Below are 16,088 nucleotides of genomic sequence, written 5' to 3' on the forward strand. Positions count from 1 at the left end.
TTAAATTTTGATTTATCAATAGATTTAATTAAGTAAAATTTGGCAAATAGGTTGGAGGCGGCTAAAGTTATGGAGTTACTTGGGACTTTTGAGAGAGCCTCGGGTCAAAAAGTCAACCTTCAAAAATCCTCAGTGTTTTTTAGCAAAAATACGATGCAGCAGGATAAAGAGGTTGTTCTTTCGATTCTGAACATGAAGGAAGCCACTGAGAATACTCAGTACTTGGGATTACCAAATATAGTTGGAAGGCAGAAGAATGTTGCATTTGGTTTCCTCAAGGAGGGAATACGGAAAAGAATACAAAGTTGGAACAATAGTCTACTGTCACGGGCTGGTAAGGAAATTCTAATTAAGTCCGTGGTTCAATCTCTTCCTTCATACGCCATGAGCGTGTTCCTGCTACCTGAAGGAATTTGCAAGGATTTGGAACGCTTTATGAGTCAGTTTTGGTGGCAAAATTCGAGCACAACAAGGAAAAGTATACACTGGAAGAATTGGGGCAAGCTTACTTTACATAAACACAAAGGTGGGCTCGGGTTTAGAAATTTGAAAGATTTTAATATGGCCATGTTGGCCAAACAGGGATGGAGACTGCTTACAATGCCAAATTCGTTGGTGGGCAAGGTATTTTCAGCTCGTTATTATCCTAAGAAATCATTTTTGGAGGCTGACTTGGGGTCGAACCCAAGCTTTATTTGGCGAAGCGTGATTGGGACTCAAGATCTGATTAGGCGAGGGGCTAGAAGAAGAGTTGGTTCAGGGAAAGATATTCCTATTTTGCATCAGTCGTGGCTTCCTGACTCTAATGACCTTTATGTACATTCGGTACATCATGTTCTTCATCACAGTACGGTTGCCCAGTTGATGAAGGAGAATATTAAGGAGTGGGATGAAGAGATTCTGGATGATTTATTTGTTGAAAGAGATAGAGGGCTTATCAGCAGTATTCCATTGAGTGAATTTGAGGATAGAGATGAATGGTATTGGGACAAGGAGACAAACGGGAGGTATTCTGTTAAGAGTGCCTATCGAATACTTCAAGAAATCAATGGGCGTTGGGAGCTCGGTGATAATCTGAGTTTTTGGAGGAAGTTTTGGAAGCTCAAAACCCCTCCCAAAATAAAAAATTTTATGTGGAGAGCTCTCACATATTGTTTACCAACTTCACATAATCTGAAGATGAAATTTGTACCTCTAGAGGACATCTGCCCTATTTGCCGTGGAGCCCTTGAAACAATCTTTCATTGTCTAGTGGAGTGTCGATTCGCCAAACAGTGCCTGTCCAAGGTTTTCCCTGGGTTTTCGCAGAGGGGTTTCATGACTTTTTCAAGTTGGTTCGTCGATTTCTGCTCGCATCATACTGCAGATGAAATTGCAAGAATTTCAACAACCTGTTGGGCAGTGTGGAAAGCTAGGAATGAGTGGGTATGGAAGGCCAAAGAGGCCGTGAGTGAAAGGGTAGTTTTTAATGCAATTACTTACCTTGATAGCTGGATGTCTGCACAAGCTACTGGAAGGAGCTCTCAACCCGATCTAGGGGATTCTTCTGAAACTCTTGTGCACTGGAGCAAACCCGTTCAAGGAACAGTCAAGGTTAATTGTGATGCTACCATTTTTAACTCAGATGGAAGGTATGGGTTTGGGTGGCTGGCGAGAGATCATGTGGGTCAGCTCTTGGTTGCGGCTTCGGGATCTAGAAGAGGTGTTGTTAATCCTCTTACGGCTGAAGCTTTTGGGTTGAAAGAGGTGCTTAGTTGGATAAAAAGAAGACAGGCGGAGCTTTTGAGGACCCCGCAGATGCTAGATGTTACTTATGTGGTTGAAATGGATTGTTTCCAATTATATCAGGCAATCACTGGTAACTCTGATATGTTGACTCCTGCTGGTTTACTTATTTCTGATTGCAAAATTTTACTTCAATCTTTGTCAAATGTAACGATTTCGTTTGTTAGACGATCCGGGAACAAGGCGGCCCATTGGCTGGCACGTTCTTCCTGTTCTAATCCTGATCGTAGTATTAATAGGGAGACCACTCCTATTGAGTTGTATGCCATTTTATTGATGGATTCGGAATAATATATCAGTGCACTTTTCTTCAATAAAAATTAAGTAAAATTTAATTATATTGATAAATTAAAATTTAATAATAATTATTGATTAAATTCATAATAATATTGCATTGTCATCTATAAAAATACCAGCACAGTTTATTTTTGAATTGTGCATAAATGTCATAAAATGTTCCATAAACACCTTATTACTAGTGGGAACATACTCAAGTCATAAAACTTGGCAAAAATAAATAAATAAATACAAGCAATGATACAAAGGATAAGAGTAGAGAGAACAAACAAATCCTGATTTTGATTTTAAGTTTTTGGAGAAAAAATCACAAAACAGATAAAACGCAAAATTGTTGTTTTCTAAATTACAACACAAAATTAGAATTCTGATTAGGATATAGTTTTAAAAAACAATCTACCAATCAAATATTTTGGTATGTCTCACAAATTTTAAGTTTTCAAAATCATAAAATCATTTCCAAATCAACTACAAATCACACCCTTATTTATTGTATATAATAGAGAAAAAATCTAAGGTAATCATGTATTTATTTTGATCTTAGTGTAATCTTCTATAAGAGGCTTCCTATTTTGATTTTTCTGTTGTTCTTTTTCAGAAAAGGGTATGATTATTTAAACTAATTTTGTAGCGTGAAATAATATTTTCATGTAATATAATGTAATACCTTGTTAACAAATTGGTCACTTTTTTTCTTATTAGGGAGAAGAGTAATTAATAACAAAGGGTGTCAAATAATGAGAAGTATTCTACATTTCTCCAGAAGAGAAGTAGAGAATGCCATTGCCATTGAGTGTTTTTTTTTTTTTTGTGAGTTTTGACTAGTTCTTTTTACGAAGTCACTTTCTCCAAAGGTAGTGGACTGAGCACGCTTCGAACACACGCCCCTAATCCTAAGCCTCTTCATAGTGGTATGCAGGTGGCATTGGTTAAAAGGTTATATGGACACTATCATAAGTGGACCACTTTATAACTTGCAGTTGTAGCTGATAGTAAAACTAGTAATCAATAACAGGTACGACATATGCATACTATAATGATTGCTAATCGATCCAATTTTTATTCACGGGAACCTGCATTGCATTCAGGTAGCTTCTAGCCAAAAGTGCTAATAAAACAATAACAAATCCACATCATTAATGTCAATAAGATATGGTTAATAACAGAGCTTCCTATCTTTGACTCTGCATAACAAGAGATTTCATATTAAAATTGAGTGCTTTCTTTCGTGAATCAGCATCTAACAGCTAATCTTTGGGTCCTTATCTTATGGAACTACAAAAAATATTAATCTTAAAATTAGAGAATTTGTGACTCTTGAAAAAAAAAAAAAAAAGCCTTTCATTATTATTTTTTAATAACAAAAAATAATGAGTTGTAAGCAAATTTATTTTCCATCATAAATTTTATTATTATCAATAAAAGATTCTGATTATATTAAAAACAATGAGAAATTAATTGTTAATAATTATGGCAACTTTTTAAAAACATAAAGTAGCTAAGGGTAACTCTAATGGGAGGGCAAAATGTTAATCCTACACATATATTACTCTAATAAGACTCACGACATTATTAAGGTGGCACTGATCACCACGGCAATTTTATTTTATTTTTTGTGTGTTTTATATTAATATTTAATATATATAAATATATGTATATTATTTAATTTGTAAGATAAAATAATATAATAATATAATGTGTATTTTGTGAAAAATATAATAATGTTGAATATATTTTTTAGTGTAATTTTTAGTATTATGGTTAGATTAAAAAAATATATGATGTTAAAATTTCATCGACGTTGTTGGTTCAATGTTATATTAGTGTTCATGATTGGATGGTTGGAATTGATCTAAAATAGGCATATTCTTCTATTTATCGAAGAGACAATGAGGCCCCCACAGGCACCATGTACCTCCAATTTCCGTGGCACGTGAGTAACAGTAAATAGAGTTGTAAAAACATAATGTGAACACAGCTTGAGAAGAAAATATTCCATTTCCCCTGTACCAAGTGAAGACTAGAATTGAATAGAAAAGAATACAGGTCTTATCAATAAAATAACAACTATGGATGGGGATTTGGATGAGATCTGATTGGTGAGCTTATATACATGACCTCATGACCTCATTCCATTGCTGTTTTGTGCTTGGAACAGCTCCAGATGCCTCCCTTTGCCCCTTTGGGCACCATTTCGTTTGTCTGTTGCTTGTTTTTATGACCTCTTCTTCTTATCATTTGCGTATATAAATTCTCAACAGATTATATATTTATTATTTATAAGATATAAAATAAAAATTGATTTTAAGTTTTTCTAAGCTGGCCAATGTGAGTCATTATATTGTATTGTGCCTCATTTTTCAAGTAATCTATAGCTTCAAGTTACAGAAATGTATTTGACAAAATTATTTTGCAACTAGACCAATTTATGTACACAAGTGTCAAGGACAATAAGATTATTTTGCAACTAGACCAATTTATGTACAATATAAGTATTTATATATCATGGTATCATCATACACTTCTCTCTATATATCTTTATTTACTCTCTAACTGCCTGGCTCTTTTTTTCAGCACGTGCTATAACTTATAAAGTACGTTTTTGTTACGCAGTGCCAGAGTTCTAATATATTTGTGTAATCTAATTTTTTTCTCATATATAACAGGGAATCTACGCCCTCAATATTTTAATTTAAATATTAATGTGGTACGCTGTAATTGCTTAAAATTCATAATAAATAATAATAATATTTCTAGTACCCTACCTTTCTTAATGAAGTGTCAAAAAGCTTCAACAATGTTATATTTAGCCCATCTTAAAAAATATATGATTCTAATAGTGTTCCAAAAAGTATGTCAAATTTGGTACATGTTAAAAGTTGTGTCAAATTTAGCACAAAATATAACAGTGGTCAAATTTGGACTATCAATAAATATTATTTTTTTATTTACTATATTGTCACTAATTACTATAATTGAGTAGTTGACAATTAATGATCAACCATATATAATTTTTTATTTATTTTTTTATGACAAATTTCTTGAAGTACATAATTTAAATAATAAAAAATTTAATTTTTGTATGTTCTCAATAAATGATGGAACACACTTGGATACGATACGGAAAGCAAATGGGAAGCCAACAAGTACTTGGTATAAGTATTTTCATGCGAAGTTTCAGCATATGATTTAGCGAGCTCGGAGATTAGTTGGAAGGGTTTCTAAGAATAACTTGGATGAGCACATCTAGTTGGACTGCCAGAGTCAATTGACTTCATATAAGAAGTGAGCCGAGAATCATAAAGGATTTTGGTAACGATAAGGAACAAAGTTACCAATTAAGTTCGGCTTTAAAAGAGAAGCAGAAAACTGGGATGTTGAGGAAATGATGGAATGGATAGAGAATACACTTTTAAAGAGCTACAATAGGAAATAATAAGAACAAAGACAACTCGAAAGTTTTTTTTTCTGTCAATCAAGGATCAGGTGTGATGGGAGACAGTAGAGAGAATCTCATAACAGTTGTAATTCTTTGTTTTAAATGATTTTGCGTAGTGAGAAGCAAGACGATCAACCAACGAAAAACAACATTAAGTATGAAAGAGAATTGGACACCTCTATTGTTAAAGGATATAAGAACAAGGGAGAAGTTGATATCTATAAAGAACGACGGATGTGGAGTTAGATTTTTTTTAAAGATTGTATTTGGTGAGTACACCGACAAAAGTTTACTTGCTATAAGTTCACCAATAAGGACATAATAATACATATGCTATATTAGGTGTTTTATAATTCAGTTAGCTGTTATAATCTGTTGTAACAGAACATTTCTTGTTTCAGTTTGTATTCTCTCAGCATATAAATAAGACTAACACCTCAGTTTTACAACTAAGGTTTTTCCAAACTATTCTTGTCAATTGTTTCTTAAGTTTGTTAAGAAGCTTCTTGCTAAACAAATATCTATATGGTATTAGAGCTTCTGACTAACGTCAATGGCGAACTCTTCCTCTGAACCTTCTTCTGACACTGATGCTCCTGCACTCCCATCCCAGACGATGCCTGCTGCTCTGGTGACCCCTGCTCCGGCTCCTGCGACTTTTCCGACATTACCATGGAATCCTTTCTCAAATTCATTGTCTTTTTCTCTTACGATTAAGCTTGATCGTCTCAACTTCTTGGCATAGAAGTCCCAAGTTGTTCCTACTGTTATAGGTCATGACCTTGATGATCTACTCTTTTCTGATGTTAAACCTCCTCAGTTCTTGGTCTCTGGTGAATTGAATACTGCGTACAATCAATGGAAACGCAAAGATCAACTTCTGTTGTCCTGGCTTCGCTCGTCAATGTCCGAAGCTGTTTTGGCTTCGGTTGCTTCCCACTTGACTTCCTTCTCTCTCTGACATTCACTTGAGCAAAGTTTCTCCAGCCAATCCAAAGCTCGACTTCTCCAACTTAAAGGTCAATTGTCTAACATTCAGAAAGGTAATCTTTCTATCTCTGATTATGTTGACAAAATCAAGAATCTTTGTGACAATTTGGCTATTGCTGGGTATGTTGTTACTGATGATGATATTGAGCTTCAATTACTCAATGGCCTTGGTCCTGAGTATGATCCTGTTGTGTCTGGGATCACTTCTAATAGCCAGTCAAAGACTCTAGAGGAAATTCAGGCTCTCTTGATGGCTCATGAATGCATATTGGAGCGCCATCATAGTACATCCGACATCACAGCAAAGATGTCTGCTCACCTAACTATTGGATCCTCAAGAAACTCTTCTGCTGCTCCTTACAGACCTCCTTTTCTGAACAATCGTGGCTCCTCTTATGACTCATTGTCAAGAAATGGTCCAAGAATGTTCAACTGTGGTCCATCTTCCTCTGTTTTTCGACCTGTGTGTCAAGTTTGTTTGAAAATTGGTCATACAGCTGCTATTTGTCATTATCGTTTTGACAAAACTTTCATCACACCAAAGGCCCCACCCTCTCAGCCTCGTGCATACATTGTTGAACATAATATTGATCATGATCCTCAAGCTTACACAACTTCTACAGTTCCTGATTTTGGAGATGACTCCATATGGTATGCTGATAGTGGGGCTACGAATCATGTGGCATTCGGAATGGACAATTTGGATACTGCTCAATCTTATTTTGGTACTAGCTCTCTAGCAGCGGGGAATGGTAAGAAACTCTTGATATCTCACATTGGTCAAGCTACTCTTCCTTCCTCTTCCAAGAACCCATTATTTTTAAATTATGTTTTACATGTCTCTGCCATTACCAAAAATCTTGTTAGTATTTCCAAATTGACTAAGGATGATGATGTGTTTCTTGAATTTCATAAATAATGTTGTTTTGTCAAGGACAAGCAAACATGGAGTGTCTTTCTCAAAGGGAGAGTTAAAAATGGACTCTACATGCTTCGTGATGAATCCCAAAGTTGCTCAACCAATAGTCTGCAATGCCATTTAGCCACCACTTCGGACCAGTGATAAATGAGTTTTAGACTCATTTATCTATGGGTTTTTTAGGAAAAATATTAGGTGTTTGTTTTTTTTTGTTCTATTTTACGTTTGTTTTTGTATGCTTTTCAGGTGTCGAAGGACTTAGGTGACTTAGGTGTGGAAACATGGTGGAAACATAGACAAAATGACAAAAACTGGTGGAAAATGTGTTTCGGAGCACTTCCTGCGACTGTAGGAAGTGTGTCTTGCGGCCGCAACTCCAGAGAATTTTTTGCATTTCTAGAGCATTCCTGCGACCGCAGGATATGTCTACAAATGAGAAAAACGCAGATTTTTAATTAAGGGTGTTTTAGTCATTTCATGTTTAACAAAACACTAATTAGGTTTAAATGACGATAAATGAGAGGGAAGGAGGCACTTTTTGATATCTGGACTGGGAGAAGAGGCTTAGGAGGCTTTGGATTGATCATCTAGAGTTCTTTTCTTTTCTTTTCTTTTTAGTTTTAGTTTATGTTAATTCCATGTTTATGGATTTCTTAATGATAAACATGAACTAAATTCTATTTAGGGTTTTTAATTGAATCTCTTGAAACTTTATTATGAGTTAATGCAAGTTTTTAATTTATTCTTCTTTTAAGATCTATTCAATTTGTGTTGATTATGTATGTGATTGATTGTGCACCTTTTACATGCTATTTATGAATTCAAATCAAAATCTGAGAAGTGAGATTTGGATATGCTAAAATTGAATAGACATAGATTTCAATTTAGAACGAGAGTATCAAATTGGTCTATGTGATCTAGGGCTGAGTTCATTGCTTCCTATTGTTTAGATTTCTCATAGAAATATAGAGAATTTGCATTAGGTCGAGTTTTATATTTCTTAATCTGAATATTCAACACTTATGCATGTCTTTCATCTTAATGAGAAGAATTATCTCTGTGATTGCATTAATGAATAATAAAGTGAATAGTAGAGGATATTAGAATCCCTAATTTCGTATCTATATTTGAATCAAGTTTGCTGCAAGATTATTGCTCTTTGTTGTTTTTCAATTAATTCTGTTATTTCTTTATTTTAGATTTAAAAATTCATATTTTTGATTACCAAATTGAAAATAAAATAAATTATTCGTACTTGATAATCAGTCTCCGTGGGAACGATAACGGTCTTACCGAAATAAACTACAAAAGCGATTACGTATACTTGCGTAGCCATAATTTTCGCAACAAGTTTTTGGCGCCGTTGCCGGGGACTGAAAAATTATCAATATTAAAATAGTTAATTTTATTTCTAATTTGGTTGTTTTCTTGTACATAATTTCTAATTTGTTTGGCTACGGTTGTTCTTTATCTCAGGTATTTTCCTTATATGCGCAGTAGAAGGGGAGTTGACAGTCCAAATCCAATTAATCTTGAGATTGAGAAAGAGTGCAAGCAAAACAGAAAAAACAAGAGGGCTGAAAGTTCCACTGTTGTTACAGCAGATATTAATAACAACAGTGTGGAAAACATGAGCGGGGGAGCATCACAAAATCATAATCCTGTCCGTCAAAGAGCTCTCCGGGACTATGTACTCCCTACTGTCACAGGGGTACACTCATGCATCCGTCCTCCAGCAGTAGAGGCAAACAATTTTGAGATCAAGCCTGCTATATTGCAGATGGTCCAAACTGCTGTTCAATTTAGTGGGCTCCCCACTGAAGACCCCAATATGCACATAGCCAATTTCCTGGAGTTGTATGCTACTTTCAAGATGAATAGGGTGAGTGATGATGCCATTAGATTGTGTTTGTTCCCATTCTCACTACGGGAGAGAGCGAAAAGTTGGCTGAATTCACTTGAGGCCAATACTATCACCACTTGGGATGCTCTAGCTCAAAAGTTTTCAGCGAAGTTCTTTCCTCCTGCTAAGGCTGCTAAACTAAGAGGGGAGATCAATAACTTCTCTCAATTTGAGGGAGAATCCCTGTATGATGCTTGGGAGAGGTTCAAGGACTTAATCAGAAAATGTCCCCACCATGGTATTGAGAAGTGGATGTTGGTCCACAACTTTTACAATGGTTTGTGCGGTACCACTCGCACAATCATTGATGCAGCAGCGGGAGGAGCGTTTATGAGAAAAAGTGCTAATGAAGCTTATGAACTCTTAGAGGAAATGGCCACTAATAATTACCAATGGCCAAGTGAACGAGCGGGCAGTAATAACAAGGTTGTAGGGGTTCACGAATTAGATGCAATCACAGCCTTAACTGCTCAAGTTGCGTCTCTAACTAAGCAGTTGCAACAAAATACCATGTCTGCTCAGATTGTGCAAGCCCAAGTAATGTGTGAATTGTGTGGGGGGTCTCATTCTTTTGACCAGTGCCAAGCTGTTTTAGATCCCAACAATGTTCCATTAGATCAAGCTCAAGTTCAAGCAGTGGGTAGTTTTCAGAGGCCCTACAACAATCCTTACTCTAACTCATATAATCCGGGGTGGAGAAACCATCCTAAATTTTCCTGGAGAAATAATCAAGGCCAACAACAACAACTGTTTCAACCACAGTATCAGCGGCCTATGACTCAAGCTCCACCACAAGCATCAACCTTTTAACAACCTAGGCCGCCCGCTCCTACAGAATAGCCTAGTGAATAACAGGCTGCCCTATTGACTCTCACCAATACTCAAACTCAGTTTATGACTGAGACTAGATCTTCCATCATAAATTTGGAGATGCAAGTGGGGCAGTTGGCCAATATGTTGAATACTAGGCCTCAAGAGAATTTGCCTAGCAATACTGTGGTAAATCCTAAGGAGCAATGCCAAGTTATCACTCTGAGGAGTGGGAAAGAAATTAAGGGTCCTTCTCTAAAATGGACTTAAGAAAAAAAGGTTGTAGAAGAGGAGAGTTATGAAAAAGTTGAGCCCCAAGTGGAGGAAAAGGTTACTAAAGGCCTTGCAACCAAGGAGAAGATTCAACCGGTAGTTGTTGATTCTAATGTCAAAATCCCATATCCACAACGACTCCGGAAGAATTCCCTTGAAAAACAATTCTCAAAGTTTCTTGAGGTGTTTAAAAAGCTTCACATTAACATCCCATTTGCTAAGGCTTTGGAGCAAATGCCGAGTTATGTGAAATTCATGAAAGAGATTTTATCGAAGAAGCGAAGGTTGGAAGACTTTGAGACAGTGGCACTTACTGAGGAGTGCAGTGCAATTCTACAAAGGAAACTCCGACAAAAGCTTCAAGATCCGGGGAGTTTTACTATCCCTTGTACTATAGGGAAATTTGAATGCCAACATGCTCTTTGTGATCTAGGAGCAAGTATCAATCTCATGCCTCTATCTGTTTTTCGGAAGCTTGGTCTTGGTGAGGCAAAGCCTACTACTATTACTCTTCAACTCGCGAATCGATCAATCAAGCACCAAGGGGGGTTATTGAAGATGTGTTAGTCAAGGTTGACAAGTTTATTTTTCCAGCGGATTTCATTGTTCTAGATATGGAGGAGGATACAACAGTTCCCATTATTCTTGGGAGACCATTCTTGGCTACTAGGCAAGCCCTTATTGATGTGCAAAGGGGTGAGTTGAGGTTGAGAGTTCAAGGGGAAGAAGTGGTCTTTAATGTATTTAAGGCCATGTCTTATCCAAGAGCAAGTGATAGTTGCTTTAATGTTGATGTGATTAATGAGGTGGTTTCAAAAAAGAGGATTACTAATGATCCTCTTGAATTGGCTTTGGCATTGGGTGTTGATAATGAAGAAGAGGATTTGGAGACTCATGAGTATGTGAAATGGATCAATTCTTATGGTCCATATTATAAGAAGAAATTTGAAGAATTGGGGCAAGTGCCTGAGCGCCCCATACCATCTATTGAGAAGCCTCCAGTCCTTGAGTTGAAGTCTTTACCGGAGCATCTTTGTTATGTGTACTTGGGGGAGAAAGAAACGCTGTCGGTTATTATATCTTCATTGCTTTCAAAAGGTGAAGTAGAAAAACTTTTGAGGGTGTTGAGGGCTCATAAACATGCTATTGGATGGACTTTGGCTAATATTCGAGGAATTAGCCCTTCAACAGTTATGCACAAAATTCTTATGGAAGAAGATAGCAAACCTTCCATTGAAGCTCAAAGAAGGATAAATCCCTCTGTGAAGGATGTTGTTCGAAAACAAATACTTAACTGGTTGGATGCGGGGGTAGTCTATTCTATTTCTGACAGTGCTTGGGTGAGCCCTGTTCAAGTGGTGCCTAAAAAAGGAGGAATAAATGTGGTAAAAAATGAGAATAATGAACTCATCCCTACGCGTACTGTGACGGGATGGAGGATTTGTATTGACTACCGCAAGTTGAATAAGGCGACGAGGAAGGACCATTTCCCGCTGCCATTTGTGGATCAGATGCTTGATAGGCTTGCAGGCCACAGTTATTATTGTTTCCTAGACGGGTATTTAGGTTACCACCAAATTGCCATCGCTCCGGAGGATCAAGAAAAGACAACATTCACCTGCCCATATGGTACCTTTGCTTTCCGAAGGATGCCTTTCGGTCTCTGTAACGCACCATCCACTTTTCAAAGGTGCATGATGGTTATTTTCTCCGAAATGGTAGAAAAAAGTATCGAAATTTTTATGGATGACTTCTCGGTGTTCGGGTCTGATTTTGATGAATGCTTGGATCACCTAGAAGCGGTTCTTAAACGCTGTGAAGAATCAAATTTGGTACTTAATTGGGAGAAGTGCCACTTTATGGTGAGAGAAGGGATTGTCTTAGGACACAAAATTTCTAGTAAAGGCATTGAAGTGGATCGGGCCAAGATTTCTACTATAGAGAATTTGCCACCTCCAATTTCAGTTAAAGGAGTGAGGAGTTTCTTGGGCCATGCGGGGTTTTATCGGAGATTCATCAAAGATTTTTCCAAGGTCTCAAAGTCGTTGTCCACCTTGCTAATGAATGGGGTCCCTTTTGATTTTAATGAAGAATGTTTGACTGCTTTCAAGACTCTAAAGGAGAAGCTCATTTCAGTGCCTATAGTGTGTGCGCCTAATTGGGACCTTCCATTTGAGCTTATGTGCGACGCTAATGATTATGCAGTTGGAGTGGTTCTTGGGCAGCGAGTGGACAAGGTATTTAAAACCATATACTATGCTAGTCGAACTTTAAACGATGCTCAACTTAATTATGCAACAACAGAAAAAGAACCTCTAGCTATAGTTTATGCTTTCGATAAGTTCCGTCCGTATTTAATTGGCAATAAGGTGATTGTGTACACGGACCACTCCGCTATTAAATATCTAATGACAAAGAAAGATGCTAAGCCCCGTCTCATTCGGTGGGTTTTATTACTTCAAGAATTCGATATGGAAATCCGAGATAAAAAGGGTACCAAGAATCTTGTGGCGGATCATTTGTCTAGGCTGGAAGTTGAGGAAGATCAAATTACCAAGAAAGTGAAAATTAATGATTATTTTCCAGATGAGCAATTGTTTGGGGTGAGTGACAACACTAAAGCACCATGGTATGCAGATTATGTCAATTTCCTAGTGGCAAAGGTTGTGCCTCCTGAGATGTCTAGAGCACAGTTGAAAAAATTCTATTATGAAATTAAACGTTTTTATTGGGAGGAGCCCATCCTCTATAAACATTGTGCTGACCAAATAATTCGTCGTTGTGTACCGGAAGACGAAATGATCTCTATTCTCACCCACTGTCACACTCTTCATTGTGGGGGTCATTTTGGTGCTACCAGGACAGCAGCAAAGGTATTGCAATGTGGTTTCTTTTGGCCTACTTTATTTAAAGATGCAAATACTTTTGTTAAGTCTTGTGATAGATGTCAACGCACCGGTAACATATCACGAAGAGATGAGATGCCGCTGAATATTATTCTTGAAGTTGAGTTGTTCGATGTGTGGGGGATAGATTTCATGGGTCCATTTCCATCCTCCTACAATAACAAGTATATACTACTCGTTGTGGACTATGTGTCTAAATGGGTGGAAGCAGCGGCGACTCCTACGAATGATGGTAAAGTAGTTCTAAATTTTCTGCACAAGAATATTTTTACTCGGTTTGGAACTCCTCGAGCTATCTTAAGCAATGAAGGGAGTCATTTTTGTAATAAATGGTTTGATGCTTTGCTTGCTCGGTATGGAGTACGACATAGAATTGCTTTGCCTTATCATCCACAGTCTAACGAGCAAGCAGAAATTTCTAATAGGGAGGTCCAGAGCATTCTTGAAAAAAACAGTTAATAGCTCAAGGAAGGATTGGTCTAAAAAGCTTGATGATGCTTTATGGGCTTATAGAACGGCATTTAATGTAACGTCCCTAAGGTAGGGTACGTTCGCCACATACTCGTAATTCTAGAGTTTACGAGTATGTTAGGCACTTGACCAAAATAATTAAATAAAATGATACGAAGAAATACAGAAAAATTTAAAACTTTTATATAAACTTATTAGTAGAAATTATTACACGTATGAATACTTTAAATTTAAGGCAGCCATATGAAAACTCTAAACCATTATTGCATTGCTACTGAGTCCGTACTCCACAAGTTGCTCAACAACTAAAGCCACACCTGGAAAAAAATACTGGAAAATAACATAATGAGCTAACGCTCAGTAAGCAAATCTCATGCATACACATACACATGAATGTCGTGAGTTTGTAGTACACATATACTAATATGCTAACTTATATACTTATGCATTTCATTTATTGCTCATGCACTTTCAAACTTTACTTTTATGCTCTTTCTTTTAGTTTCACATTTTTATGGGCCCAATATCACTTGTGCACACTGTTTGATTCGGCCAATGCGTGCAGGGCTTGTTACACATATCATATAGAATCGCATGGGTTCTCCTCCGGCTAGCCATCATCACAGCTAGACTTATCATAACACTCATTTCATCGTTGTCATAGCTGCCATACTTATTACACATATGGAGGAGAAAGACGGAAACATGGCAAACATATCTGAATGGTCAACTCTGACCTAGCCCACACTAGTGGGCAGCCACTATAAGTCTTATAGACTTCCGTCTTCTTTACTGAACTTACTTGATTGCTTCATCAAAACAGTGGCACCCTTTTTAAACATCTTATTATCACTTTGCTTAAGCCTTGTGTCATTAAAATGTTCACTTCACATAAGACATTTCAAGGCATTTCACAATTTTCCTCATATTTATATGCATGGTCTTATATCACATAATAATGTATCACATAACTGTACATGCCATGCATACATGCTGATGCTGAAATGTCAATGTTCATGTTTGATGGTATTCAATCAAGGCATTGTATCACATCTCATATAACTCAAAACATCTTTAGTCATAATACATGAAGCTTTGGGTTGGTGGCGTTGTTATACCTTAACGTAGAGCTATGGCTCAGGTCTAAGGTTTCCAGCCTAAAAACTTAAACGCTTCATATATCATAACATATAACAAATCATGAACATAAAGTAATCCACATATCCATCAACATAAGAACACATACTTGCACATAATTCATATCATTCTTAACCAAGTAAGACATCTTTCACATATCACGGAATTCATCAATTACATATCACACAACACCCTTATGGTGTTCATATAACCGTTCTTCACATACTTATCATATGCATCATCATCATACCATACTTAACTCATCAGATGTACACAATCAATGTAGTCATGCATCTTACACTTAAGCACAAAAGGTGAGATTTACTTACCTTAGGTCCTTAGCTTATTTTAAAATTGCTCAGCAAGAGTCAATCAATCAAATCCATACAAATCATATTCAAGGCACATCATTTATTAAATTCTATCAAAATCGTAAATATACACTATTGATAGTGTATATTAATAATATCATAAACTATATGAATGATAATAATAATTATTATCAACATAATACAAATAACTCTTCATATAAAACATTGCTCATTTAATAATGTACTCTCATGATAATAATAATAATAATAATAATAATAATAATAATAATTATTATTATAACAACAACAATAATAATTATCATCTATAAATAAACTTATTTCAATAATAATAACAAAATACATCAATAACAATACATATATGAATGTATATATATATTCAAATAGTCATTTTATAAAAGAAATCATATTTTTAACATAAAATTGTAATAATCAATATAATGATAATAATATAAATATAAATATTTATATTATTATTAATTAGTCATAATATCAATTCCAGTGATATAATAAATATACTTTTTCCAAAATTCACTGGTCTTACAAATATCAATAAATGTAAGAAACTAATATTTGATATTATTTTAATATTCAAATATTAATAAAAATATTAATATACAATAATAATGGTTAAATAATAGGTTTACTATAAATCACACTTTTCATATATATATATATATATGAATCTGTATTCTTGATTTACTTAACAAAACAATAACAATAATAATTAAAATTAATTAATCATAATAATTTCCATATTAATGGAAAATCAATTAAATATGTATTTTTATAATTTATTTAATATTTAATATTTTCTAGAAAATTGGAC

General features: G+C 35.7%; 1 non-coding gene across 1 annotated transcript; it reads right to left on the reverse strand.

Annotated features, from left to right (window-relative positions):
* Window positions 1-9,468: 9,468 nt before the first annotated feature.
* Window positions 9,469-9,575, reverse strand: LOC133798808 (small nucleolar RNA R71). The gene has a single exon (XR_009876027.1). It is a non-coding gene; the product is annotated as a small nucleolar RNA R71 (small nucleolar RNA).
* Between the last annotated feature and the right edge of the window lie 6,513 nt (window positions 9,576-16,088).

Source organism: Humulus lupulus, chromosome 8 (genome assembly GCF_963169125.1).
Source record: "Humulus lupulus chromosome 8, drHumLupu1.1, whole genome shotgun sequence".
Lineage (NCBI taxonomy): Eukaryota > Viridiplantae > Streptophyta > Magnoliopsida > Rosales > Cannabaceae > Humulus > Humulus lupulus.